The following is a 13,598-nucleotide window of genomic DNA, read 5'->3' as shown; positions in this document are numbered from 1 at the left end:
TGGTCTCAGCTACTTGGGAGGTTGAGGTAGGAAGATCACTTGAACCTAGGAGGCAGAGGCTATAGTGAGCTGTGATTGTGCCACTGCACTCCAGCCTGGGCAGCTGACCCTGTCTCAAAAAAACAAAAAATCAAAATAACATAGAAGACAATTCCTGGGAAAGCACTTGGGATTACTGTGTGAATTCCTGCTACCTGTGGCAGCCATGTGGCCCACGTGTCATTCACCACCCCTGTTTTGGTTTCTGTTACCTCTTTTCTTCCTACACCACAATCCTGGAAGGATACTGCTTTCTGCTTTCTGTTATTCCATTTGGAGAGTGTTTGGTGTCATCTAAAAGGAGATAAGGCAGAGCATCTCCTTTTTTTTCTGGTCATTGGATGGAAAAGAATCTTGTGCTTCGTCCACTTTTACTGAAATTTTCAACACGCTCAAATTTTGATAGAAAGGGAATTGATGTTAAGAGAAATCACACTTGGGTACATGGGAGGGAATATAATCTCAACTGGGTTTGAACTTTACTACCAGAAAATAAAAGGTTTTACAAAAGTGATAAATTTTACTCAACGGACAATGAGGTTGTGAATAAAGAAAGCTCTTTTTTTTCCCCCTTAAAAAAAGACTTCTTCTTGCTTTCCTCTCCTTCAGAGTCCAAAACTTTCTTTATATTCCCATTAGAAAGCACAGAGAATGAAAATTACAGCCAGCTCTGGATTAGTCACAGGCCGCCTGGATCTTTTTCATCGCCTGACATCTCCTGAGTCTCCATCCAATTACAGAGCTCAGGCCTGGGAGGGATAAGTTTCCCTCTCCTCACCCCGCTCCTTCTCTGGCAGAGGAAGGGAGGATGGAGAAATGTGAACAGCAAGAAGGACATGGACATTCCCCCCCACCCAACTTGTGGCATTTCAAAGCCAAAAAATAGAGAAAGAGTCCCTCAATCACCAATCAATCAAAATTACTAATGTGTGCAAACTTCAGACAGTCATATACATATTCAATTTCTCTGTCAGAAATTTTTTAAAGAATTAAACAATCTAGTGTGTGAGTAGCAGACAGCAATACAATTCTGCCTTTGTAGGAGTCAGGCATGCAGTTATAGACCAACAAGATTGTAGAAGTGAGCAGAGTCACACTTGGGTTTGAAATGTTGCATTTTTTAAAGTGTATGGTTAATTTCTACTCTGTGATTGAATTTGTAACAGAAAGCCCAGCCCTGCAATTGGACTCTGATTTAGACAATCATAAAGGGCTCATATTTCCTTTGGAATCTTATGGAATGTGGCATGTACAAAAATGTCCCAACAGGAAGAGGAGGGAAGAGGAGGAAGTGTATGGATAGTCAGATAAAGTACGGAAACTGTCATAGACTCACCTCCCATCCCTTCGCACTCCACACACACACAGAGTGATCAAATCCTTTCTCCCATCTGATGATGGCACTTGTAACTGCTGGGGCTTTGCTCTGCACTGAAGCACTCTGGATGTTCTGCAGAGCTACACAAAAATGGGGATTGATTTCTACTTGGATAAAGGTAACACGATTAGACCTGAAATTGGCTCTGTGTGTATCATGACTGGGATTAGGATAAGTAAAGAGTAGAATTTCCTGTTGGTGACAAGCTTTAAATTAGAGGACAGAATCAACTTGGGGAGTCCCTGGAGACCTGTGGCCTGATCTAGCACATGAACAATCAAGCTTTCCTGGCTGTGTCTGAGGGGCCTGGCTCCCTTCTGGCCCCAGTGGGCCCAGCTGCCTACACGCCCATGAGGCAAAGCCCTGGAAGTCTTGGGCAGCGTGGCTGGTGGTACCGGCTCCCTCTGGAGACTCGTGGCTCTCCCTGTGGCTCCACACCACTCATTTTGGCTCCATTAACTCAGTTCCCAGTTTTCCAAGAGTTATGTTAATTTATGAGACGGTTTGGACTCACTCATTGGCCATGACCTTGGCCCTCACCCCAGGATATTATTTTCAGCATGTATTCTCTGGTGCTCCCGCTGCAACCATGGGCAAGAGGCGCTCATCCTATCATGGCCCCACAGCCAGCTCAGAGAGACAAACGTATTCCAGTCCCCGGATCCCAATTTCCAGTGAGGCCAGGGACCCAGATGGGAAGTGGCAGTGGGATGGAGTTGGCAGGCTGCGCCTGCTGTGCACCCCACTTTTACCACAATGTCCTGCATGCTTTTCTTCTGGCAGCACCAAAGGTCGCTACCCACTCCTCCTGCAGAGAAACTTGGCACTCACTCAGGTTTTAATCCTTTGGAGGGACGAATGTACACATGTAGCAATTTGAGAAGATGCACAAAGCTATGCTTGAGAAGCGCCAGGGAACGCAGTCAGATCACACATTCGCACAAAATACAAAAAGCTCCACAAAGAAACAGGGCCAGTGGAACAGATGGCCTACAGCAGTGGGCTTTAGCCAGTCTCGAAGGGTGCAAGGGACCTGGGTGGGCAGTGAGATAACCAGAGATGCACAGCAGGGAGATGGCACCCACATGAGCCAGTGCAGGGCAGCCAGATCTAGCTGACACATTGAAGTAACCAAGTACAGAATGAAAGTCCCCCATCACAGGGCCACAGAAAACTCCACACAACGGGCACGCACAGCTATTGCCAAACAAACACAGGTTTCCTGTAGAGGAGAGTCGCCCCAGAGGAAACTGATCAAGAATGGAAGACTCTGCAAAGAGACCTGAAGCGAAGAAGCAGAACATTTACACGAGCATAGTATCAAAGAATCTGTATTTGTGTTGTTATTCTTCTGTGGTTTCTTTAGGTAATATTCTAAAACATAGTTAATCATGTATGCATTATAAATAATGTACTTTGTAATTTACATTTTTCTAATTGAAAAAATTTCAGGGATCGCCCCAAGTAAATCTTATGCATGATTTAACAGGTGATGAATAAAATTCTAACTATAAACAAAATATCTGAAACAGTGCTGTTTCTCAACCACATACAGCTAGCGAGTGGCCTTAATTCTTGCTTCTGAACTGTCATGAGATTATAACCTAGAATGGTTTGCGTTACAGGAGCTGACCAAATGCAGGGAGAGAACCCAAATAACTTAGTTTACCTTTCATTGGTATCACACTTTAAACTTTTCAAGGCCACTTTCAATGTGTTCTGTAATCTGCCCCTCACATCACCACATAAGGCAGGGGTAGGTTTCACTTTCCCCACTAGACAGAGAGCTTAATCCATTTGCTAAGGGCACCCTCACTAGAGAGTGGCAAGAAGGCCAGACCTTGGGCCAACCCTCTTTTGCGTGAGCATTTATCGCTTTCATAACCTTGGACCCTTCCTCTTTTCTGAGGACACGACTTCCATTCTTTAGGAAAACTGCTTCTCTCACACTCCAACTATCAGGTGCCAGTGGTGGCTTCTAGTCATCCATTCCCATCCAGCGCCTCTGACCTGGGCTAAGCCAAATGCCCTTCTCCTGGGACTCTTCAGCTGGCATCCAGCTTGGGGTGAGGAGGTGGGCAATTTTAGCCAGGATGTTCAATTTTTTTTTTTTTTTTAGCACAGTCGTGAGATGTGAGGGCAGGAGTAGCTGGTGGCTCCATATCCAGCCATGTGCAGGAAGATTGTCTGAGAATGAAATAACATGCAGGGAGAAGAGAAAAGAGAAAGTCTTGTTAGCATTCCAGCTTCTGCTTCCAATGGGTTTTGAGGCTCAGTTGCTTCCTTGCCCTTTCCATGGTTATTTGAGACCTTCAATAAAAACCTTTTCTTTCTTTGCTTAAGCTATTTCAAGTTGACACCATGGGAGGCCGCAACGGGCGGATCACCTGAGGTCAGGAGTTTGAGATCAGCCTGGCTAACACGGTGAAAACCCATCTCTATTAAAAAATACAAAAATTACCTCAGTGTAGTGGTGGATGCCTGTATTCCCAGCTACTTGGGAGGCTGAGGCAGGAGAATCGTTTGAACCCGGGAGGCGGAGGTTGCAGTGGGCGGAGATGGGGCCACTGCACTCCAGCCTAGCCGACAGAGCAAGAGTCGTCTCAAAAACAAATCAATGAACAAACAAAAAAACGATTTCAAATTTAGCTTTGGTTATTTAAGAAAACAAAAGAGTTATAAGAAATCTGTCCTCAAGGTTACGCTGCAATATCACTTCTATCCACTTCAATCTCATTTTCATATGTGAAGAAACACAGGCTCAGTAAAGTCAAACAGTTCCCCCCGAGTCCTCCATTGAGTTATTGGGATAATTATGTTATTCACCACTACATGTTATGGATCCTATATATGTAATTAGTACAATTTCACATCTACTACTTCCTTTGATTTTTATGACAAGATGGAAACAGAACAAGCATTGTTAGCTGTAATTTTAGGTTAGAAAACTAAGGTTCAGAAAAGTGAGGTGACTTCCCCACTGTCCATCAGCAGGTGAAGAAACAGCTTGAAGTAATGTTCCTTCTAACCATGTCTCATTATATATCTGTATATACACACAACACACCTAGACATATGTGCACACAGAGGTTCATTTAATAAGTGTTTTAAGGTGTTACCCGTAATTATTTGCTCTTCTGCATCCTGCCAAAATATTGGTTTAGGAATCACCTGGCTCTTCTGCAGTTCTAACTAGTATAAAATATTTTGCATTATCTTGAGACTTGGTAAAATATAAACAGCTTGTACTTTGCCTCCCTTGGTTTTGATACCTAATGGAATGTGAAAAAGCAAGATGACACATAAAAAGGGAGCAAAAGATAACTAATGCAGAGATTAATTTTGGGAAAGCTCCAGAATTAGATCATGTAATTAGTTCACAGTTTAGAAGTCTTTGGTGGAATTACATTTATGCAAACAAATTCCATTCACATAGTTCAGGGAAACTGAATGATTTTATAGATGAATTATCCTTAAAATGTAAGATTCTATAAGTCTTACTCCTCATTTTCTTCCTGATATCAATGAGCTTAAACAGTCAAGAAAAGCCAAGATCTGGCACTTGGCTTTTTATGGAAAAATTGATGGCAGATGCTAAAATGGTGGAAAGAAGGCTGCCACTAAGCTAAAGTACAGCAACGCTTTAAAAGACATAAATGCTCCTTGAAGGCAAGTAGCCATGGCTGGTAGGCTCCAAATGTGATCTGTGCTGGTTTCCATGTCTTTGTGCAATGCTGTACAGGGGTGAAGTGAGTAAAAGGCTAGAATGGATCTGTGATTTTCCAGTTGCATTTTTGTTGTTGTTGTTTTAGAAAGTGAAACATACAAAACTATTAAAGGTGGACTGGCGGACATTGTAGGAGTCAGGGAAGGAAATGCGGAAGCCCAGGGCTCTTCCACAGCCTCCAGGTGAAATGAGTTCTGTGACTCATTTCAAGTGTTTATGACACATATTAGCTGCATTTACCATATGCTTAAATATTGATTACAGTAAAATGATTGTAATGTAAAACATCACAGTGGGACTCCTTCCTTAGGTTATGAAAATTCAGATTTAAGATTCAACTATATGGCTAACACAATTAACCAAAAATGATTAAGTGAACTCATTACAAATTTTAAAAAGAAAATGTTTTGTTTGTTTTTTCCTCCCGCTGAATTGAATGGTCGTTTGTCAATATGGACAAAACAAAATGACTATTTCATTGTGAGAATACTTCTTGGATAGCTTCTCCCTGTTTACAAAGCAACTCTTTTCAGACGAGTTTGTACACGTCCACACTGTCAGAGAACAGAGGAAGACAGGTCAGGGTGGTTTTGAATCTGGCACTTAGCCAGGAAACTTTTAATTTCAGTTTGGATTCAGGCTTTGCTGTGAAACACGTCTCAGTCTAGGGCAATAACAGTTTTAGGCTGGAGAAATCTCACAATGTGTAACTGCCACTCCCAGTGTCTCCATGGAAACAGCTGGGGGCTGGTCTGCCAGTTGCTATCATGTTTGAGAATGATGTGTAATCACTCTGAAATAGGCAGTATTTTTTTTTTTTTTTTTTTTTTTTTGGACGGAGTTTCGCTCTTGTTACCCAGGCCGGAGTGCAATGGCGTGATCTCGGCTCACCGCAACCTCCGCCTCCTGGGTTCAGGCAATTCTCCTGCCTCAGCCTCCTGAGTTGCTGGGATTACAGGCACGCACCACCATGCCCAGCTGATGTTTTGTATTTTTAGTAGAGATGGGGTTTCACCATGTTGACCAGGATGGTCTCGATCTCTTGACCTCGTGAGCCACCGCGCCCGGCCCCAGGCAGTATTTTTAAAACTTGCAGTGAGCTGGGCGAAAGCTTCAGGGATCAAATGTTTGAAAATGCCTGGGAACAAAAGTCATGCCATGAGATAACGCTTTGTGAGAAGGAGATAATGCAGAACGATCACTTTAACACTTCAGTTCTGAGTTAAGACTTCATGTAGATATTTTCAGTTATTCCTTACTATTTTAATACAGATTTGGTCAGGTTCTGGTTTCAGAAAACAGGTTCAGCAAAGTTTTTCTACTTCATGAAACTCTGTGGTAATGAAGCTGTACTAGAAAGAAAAGAGCAGTTAGATAAAAGAGGAGGTCTCCAAGTTAGAGACTGAAAATGCTAAATGTTGCTTATATTTTGTGTGTATTTAATTGTGTTTAAAAAGGTAAATGAGAAATCATTTACATACTGGTTTCTGAAAGATACATTTGAATTTTTTAAACTTTTCAAATTTTGTGCACTTTACTCAACACATGACTATTTCACTGAAATTCTCACGTTTTGTTTTGGTGTCAGGAGAGGCACTGTTTTTCACATATAGGATTTACCTCCATATTTGGATATATTTCTGTGACACTGAAGTCGTTTCCATGAAGGTCCTGGAAGAGAAATTTTCAATCAACAAACACCGAAGGAGACCACCAACCATGGACACATCTTTTTTCTTAATAAATAATATTGGTGATATCTTATCATATAGTCAATTCCTGATGGAAATTATAGCTAAGCAAAGTAAAATAAAATAACACTGATAAGATAAAAATTCTATGTTTTTCTATTTAAAATAAAAATATTGATATAACTTTACTCTTTCATGATTATTTCTACAAAACAAATTCCCAGAAGTGAAATTATAGCCCTCCTCAACACACACAACCTAAATTTTTTGGTAACTATTACCAAACAGCCTTGCAAAAATCTATCAATTTATAGTATTGCCATCAGTGTATGAGAATGTCTGTTTCTTCTCCTTGTTAACCATGGATAATATAATGAAAACTTTTCAATTTTATAGGTAAAAAATCAGTTTTCGTGTTAGTTTCATTTTCCCAGACAAACTTCGACACTGAACAGTTTGTCCTCAGCTCCCTCTGCCCTGCTGGTCATTTCTCTTGTGTGCTACCTCACACCTCCCCATGCTTTCCAAAAAAATGCTGTATCTTAGCTTTTAGGGAACCCTGTTCCAGTATATTCTAGTATGTTCCTCCACAGAACACTGTTGTAAAGGCCTGACCTTTTCCTTCCTTTGTGGATTCTGTGTTTTAAAATAGACCTGGGCCGGGCATGGTGGCTCACGCCTGTGATTGCAGCACTTTGGGAAGCAGGGGCAGGGAGGTCACTTGAGCTCAGGAGTTCCAGACAAGCCTGGGCAACATGGCAAAACTGTGACTCTACAAAAATACAAAAATTAGCTGGGTTTGGTGATGTGCGCCTGTAGATCCAGCTACTCAGGAGGCTGAGGCAGGAGGATCACTTGAGCCCGGGAGACAGAGGCTGCAGGAAACTGTGATTGTGCCACTGCACTCCGGTCTGGACAACAGAGGAAAGACTCTGTCTCAAACAAACAAACAAACAAAAAACAACCAAAACTGAAAAACAAAAAATAGCCTTTTTTTTCCTGCTCAGGTTATTCCAACACAGTAATTTCAGTCAGAGATTAGCAATTGATAATTGCTAATGATATATGTATGTGTATATGTATGTATATATATGTATGTGTGTGTATATATATATAATCTACATATTAAAGGTTAACAACTTTAAGCAAAATTAAACTTTAATTTTACTTCTTAATATGTCCATAATTAATGTTTTTGTTAAAAGAAGTCAAGTCCACTGGCTCAGAACATATTTTTAGTCAACAAATTCTTCTTGACCCTCAACTTACTCCACGCAGATCAGGGCCATCCACTGTCGCGGTTGAAAGGTCAGCTCCACCGTTTTCTGTTGAGTGCCAGCCGGGAGGAAGCCAGTGTCTGTCTAGACCTGGTGATGGACGTGTGGTGGTCCCTACCTACCCGGCAGCGACACCCCAGCACAGCCAGCAGCCACTTGAAGTGAGGACACACTTGAACTCAGAGGTCCACCATCAGTAGAGGTAGTAGTTTTGTTTATGTATAGATATTTGCTTATGCATAAAATGATGATTAAATGTGTGCATGTGCATTTAATTTACTTAATCAAAGCCATCCAACATTCACTCAAAAATTTACTGAATACCCACACTGATTGCCAGAGTTTTCTACAAAATGCCCTTCTGAAATGCCTTCCAAGCAATGCATTCCCCCCAAACCCCAGGAGGAATTTGGAAGAACTTTTGAACTCTTTCACTAAATTTGTCTTTTAAAAAGCGTAGATATCGTTTTCTTTAAACTTACTTAGAGCCAGGTACCTATTCATTCAGACAAGCCAATAATAAATGGCCAGGGAATAATGCTGAGTATGATAATTCCCTGTCAGTGTAACAGATAAAAGACTGAATGTTTTCCGCATGAACTTTCCGCCTTAGTTTTTATTGATGAAACATAAAGACACCCTGGTTGTAGGCTAAGAATGTGTAATGCTGATGACAACAATAGTTATATAATAGACCAGAGTAACTTATTTATATGGACTTCAAATAACCAGATTTTATTTGGGGCGGGGGCTGGGATGGAAAACAGAGTACATTCTGCCCTTTCATGTGAAAGAAATATTATCAACAACTAATTTTCAGTTTGTCACAAAATGCATAGGGAAGCCTTCCATGTGCTTCAGGGAAGTTGGAGATTTACTTCTGCTTTGCCTCTGTTCAGCTAGAGAAGCCGCGTGGGCCTGAAGCAGGATTTCCCAATCTTTTTGTACCCTGTGAAGATAGATGAAGAGAGCTACTCTAATTATTCATTGCTTGAATCCAGAAGGAATTCTGAAAATAACAAAGTCTTCATATTTTAGTATATTGAAACCTACAAATGAAAACCAGTATCAGTTGAAGGGTTATATTAAGAAAACACACACACACACAGAAAAAATATGCTTTCAACCTACTGTTATGATACACAAATTTGAAAGCTAGCGACAGAGCCCCCGGGCCCTTCCGGACCAGGGCCTGATGTGCTGCTGGGCATTCTGTGCTCACCAAGAATGGGAAGGAAGGCACAGGCAAAGGAGATGATTAAAGGTTGGAAAGATGACTGTTTCTGGCAGTGTGATATTAAGGCCATTAATATGTCCGCACCTCAGTTCCAGTGTGCTAATATATTATCTTATCTGTTAAAATATCATAAAGATTACCTATAATTAAAGATGATTTACACTCTAAGCCATAACTCGATATAATTTCATGCAAACACATTTAGGGTGAATTAATCTTAAAGTGGAATTTAGCTAGCCTAATGAAAACAGCATCTAAAAACCACAGAACAGACAGAGGGAAAAAGACACTGTAAGCGGCCATATAATATAACGACCCCCTTCTGGGATCCAGGCTCACACGGTCTCTGGTAAAGGAATTTGCATAAAGCCCTGCTTAAAGAAACTGTTGATGAGTTCCTTGTTTTCAAATTTGCAACTTATTTCCAATATAGAAACTCTGTCCTTAATGTTTTCTTCACCACTGGGAAGAGCCAGGCCAGCCAGTTCTGGTTTAGCAATGGCCTTGTCTTATTTCACATTGGGACTGACTTGAAACAACAGTTACATTTGCAACTCCAGAAAGCAAAGATGAAACTTTGTTCTTTCTTTTGTATCAGCTGTACCCTTTATTTCTCCCCTGGCAACAGATTTTAAAGCTCTCCTCCTCCCTGTCTCCTATCTTCCTTTTCATGGGAACTGTTTGGTGAGTGCTGAACGAGGATCTGACAAAGCTGTGTGTGCGTGTGTGTGTGTGTGTGTGTTGTGTGTGTGTGTGGTGTGTGTGTGTGGTGTGTGTGTGTGGTGTGTGTGGTGTGTGCGCCCGTGCGCGTGCGCACGCCTGGTTTCTGAGTCGGTATGTGCAGGCGCGCATTCATTAACCCAATGCCTCAACAACCAACAAGAGCGCATCAGAATCCTGGGAGAAAAGCCTCATGCATATTTAGATGAGCTTTCTACCTTCCAGCCAAAGTGAAAAGAGTATTTAGAGAGGAGTTGATCTGGGCTAATCTGCATGTGAATCAAGAGCGCGACAAAAGGATGAAAAGGTGGTGGAAACTCGAACACAAACCCTGCGGCCTCCAGGGGGTCATTCATCTTGCCCCTGTTGACATCCTGGCTGCCCGGCTTCCTTCTGCGCATGAGCGAACAGAGCCGGTTTCCCAAAGACAGTTGACAAAGGATGTGTGTGCTTTGTTCTGTCCGGCACTTTTTTAAGGAACAAAATTTCTTTGCCTGTTCTATTTGACGGACTTCTTCAGGCTTCTTAGCTCCTGCTATCTATATGAGTGATGCAAGCATATTTAGTAATTTATACAAATATACAAGACAGGAAGCATGAAGATTTTTTTCATAATGACAAAATATACTTTAAAATTACCATTTGACCATTTTAAAGTGTAAAATTCATTGGCATTAACTACAAACGCAATGTTGTGTAACCATCACCAACGATTTCCAGAACTTTGTCATTATCCACAGCAGAAAGTCTGTATACTTCAAACAAGCACTCCCAGCCCTCTCCTCCCCCCAGCATGAAGGAGATTGATCTGAACTCCCTTCTTACAGACTCTTCACGGGGTTAGTCTCCTGACATTTTATTTCGGAGCAGCTGGGGTGTGCAGGCCAAGGGAGAGTGAAGGAAGCCAAAGTTCAACAGATGAGAGGAGGGTAGAAAAATCTTTTTTCCTTAGTGTGGTTTCACTGAGTTAATGAACTCAAAGCCTGAAAATGAATATGGAGAAAGAAAACCTGAATGTCAAGTTGCCAGGCTGGTTTTCACCACAATGAAAGAAGAGGAGAGTGACAAGTTAAGCAGCTTTGGAAAATTCTCTATTTTGATAAAGGATTGGTTTATACAAGTAAGAATTTCAAAATAAAATTCAAAAATACAAGCCCGGTATTCTCGTGTTTGAGACACAGTGGAAACACACTTTACAGAGCTGTCCCATCAAATATTGGGGCTAGCCTGTATTTAATCACAAGACTAAAGCAAAGGCTGGGAGGATGGTGTGTATAATTAATGGTAAAAATTAATTTATACTTCTGATTTTGTAAATCTCTGGGGTTGCAACTCTGTTGCTTAAATGAAAAACAGATAAAAGTATCATTAATTACATTTTAGTACAAGGAAACACATTGTGAAGGAAATATGTGACGATTTCCAAACTCCCCATATTCACCGTTTACTTTAAAAAATCTTTAATAGGACAGAAGTTCAGCACAATGAAAAACAAGGGGCGAGGGGCAGTTCTACTGAGTTCGTGCTAATGGGACCTTGTTTGTTCTAGCGCGCATATATTTATATATATCTCAAGGCTCCCTTCCTAAGAAGGAGTATCATCTGTCAAGACCACATGTGACTAACACTATTCTCCCCTCAGTGGAAGTTACTGTTACAGTCACTGATTATTTAAGGAATTTTAGTATTTTACGTAATGTGAAGACTGTTACAGTCACTGATTATTTAAGGAATTTTAGTATTTTACGTAATGTGAAGAAGAGATTATTAACATAGCTCTCAAGGCAGGTGTTAGAGGGTCTGTAGCTGAGGCCCAGGGAACTGGAGGTCATGGGCAAAGCTGGTAAGTTGGGAAGTACTGGGGAAACTGGCTTTAATCAGCTTAATCACAAAGGAGGCTTATTACCCAGGTAGGAGGACAGTGAATCAAAGGTTAATGGATGCTGGAGTTGAAACGATGCCCTAAGGAAGTGTTCTTCCACATGGGCTTTGCTTCCCCTGTGTTGGCTTCTTTCTTTGGCAATCACTTGTCATGGCCACTAGGATCCCTAGAATATCTGCATCCTCTAAAGCTAGCAGTATCACCCAAAAATAGAGATCCCCTTCTTCTGAACGCTTCAGCAATAATTGATTAGAACACAATAATTGATTGTGGGTCAAGAGGCCATCCCAGAACCGATGATGGGCCAAGGGCTTGGAGCCTCAGCTGTGTGTGCACTGCCTGCTGATTTTGTGGTGCAGAAATTAAGCCACAGCAAATCATGTCGTAGATTCTTGCACAAGAGACGGAGTTTCTTACTGGGAGGAGGAAGTGGAGCCTGCTGGGCAGACCACAGCTGTATCTCCCATAAGGCTGGCCCTTCCCTGAGCTCCGGACACACATGTGTTAGTAAAAGCTGGCCAGCTGCTCACCAAGCGTGTGAAGGCTTATTTCTTATTTAAGCAATGAAACTGTGCAGGGGACAGGCCTGACGAATAACCTCCATGCCCTCATTTTGGGACTCACATCTTCAACACATCTCCTTTCCCTGTGGCCTGAATGAGACAGCTGATAGTGAAGGCAGGGGCCAGCTTTGCAGGCCAGGCTGGAAGGAGTACCACTCCTGTTCTATGGGCTGGCACTCAGGCACAGGGCCATATGGGAGTGGGAAATGGAAATTAGTTATGTGCCCAAGAGCAAGAGAAAACCAATTTCGAGCTGCTATCAATAGTTTCCTCTTCCTACTACTCTGGAAATGGGTCAAAAACCTAGAGGCACCAGGCCAGGTGCAGTGGCTCATGCCTGTCATCCTACACTTTGGGAGGCCGAGGCAGGCGGATGACCTGAGATCAGGAGTTTGAGACCAGCTCGACCAATATGGTGAAACCCCATCTCTACTACAAGTACAAAAATAAGGTGGGTGTGGTGGCGGGTGCCTGTAATCCTAGCCACTTGGGAGGCCGGGGCAGGAGTATTGCTTGAACCTGGGAGGCAGCGGTTGCGGTGAGCCAAGATCAGGCCACTGCACTTGAGCCTGGGTCACAGAGCAAGACTCCATCTCAAAAACAAACAAGCAAGCAAAACCAAAAAAAACCTAGAGGCACATGCAGTGGCACAGGAATAGCAGTTACTGAGGTCTTACTATGTGCTGGTGACTGTTTTAAGGGCTCTGCGTATATTAACTCCCATTGCCCCCTTGTTAACCTGTGGGGTGGGATGGGCATCCTCTCTGGAAGATGAAGAAACAGAGGCACAGTGAGGTTACTTGCCCAAGAACCAACGTAGAAACTGCCTGGAGCCTGAATTTGATACGGGACAAGATGGCCACACAGGGTTGCTTTCAAGATGATGCTGGAAAGGCCCCGATTGTGCCGGGCATGTGGAAAACAGACAGTGCGAGTCACATGATTATTATGTTCCTCAGGTGAAGCCCAGTGCAGTGAAGGAAGGTTCATCTGGAGGTAGAGCTTTGAGGCTGAGAGATGGACGTTCACAGAAGCAGACTCCAGAATGCTTTTATCTGCTGAGTCTGCATGACTACTAAGGAGA

At 42.3% G+C, this 13,598-nt stretch overlaps 1 long non-coding RNA gene across 1 annotated transcript; it reads right to left on the bottom strand.

Annotated features, from left to right (window-relative positions):
• Nucleotides 1–427: 427 nt before the first annotated feature.
• On the bottom strand, nucleotides 428–3,863 carry LOC116533401. Its single transcript, XR_004261285.1, has 2 exons — nucleotides 3,428–3,863; nucleotides 428–1,497 (listed from the first exon to the last, which is right to left on the bottom strand). It is a non-coding gene; the product is annotated as an uncharacterized LOC116533401 (long non-coding RNA).
• Nucleotides 3,864–13,598: the final 9,735 nt, after the last annotated feature.

Source organism: Sapajus apella, unplaced genomic scaffold (genome assembly GCF_009761245.1).
Source record: "Sapajus apella isolate SASKATOON/1434 unplaced genomic scaffold, GSC_monkey_1.0 scaffold82, whole genome shotgun sequence".
NCBI classification, from domain to species: Eukaryota; Metazoa; Chordata; class Mammalia; order Primates; family Cebidae; genus Sapajus; species Sapajus apella.
This window is presented reverse-complemented; position numbering and strand designations above follow the sequence as displayed.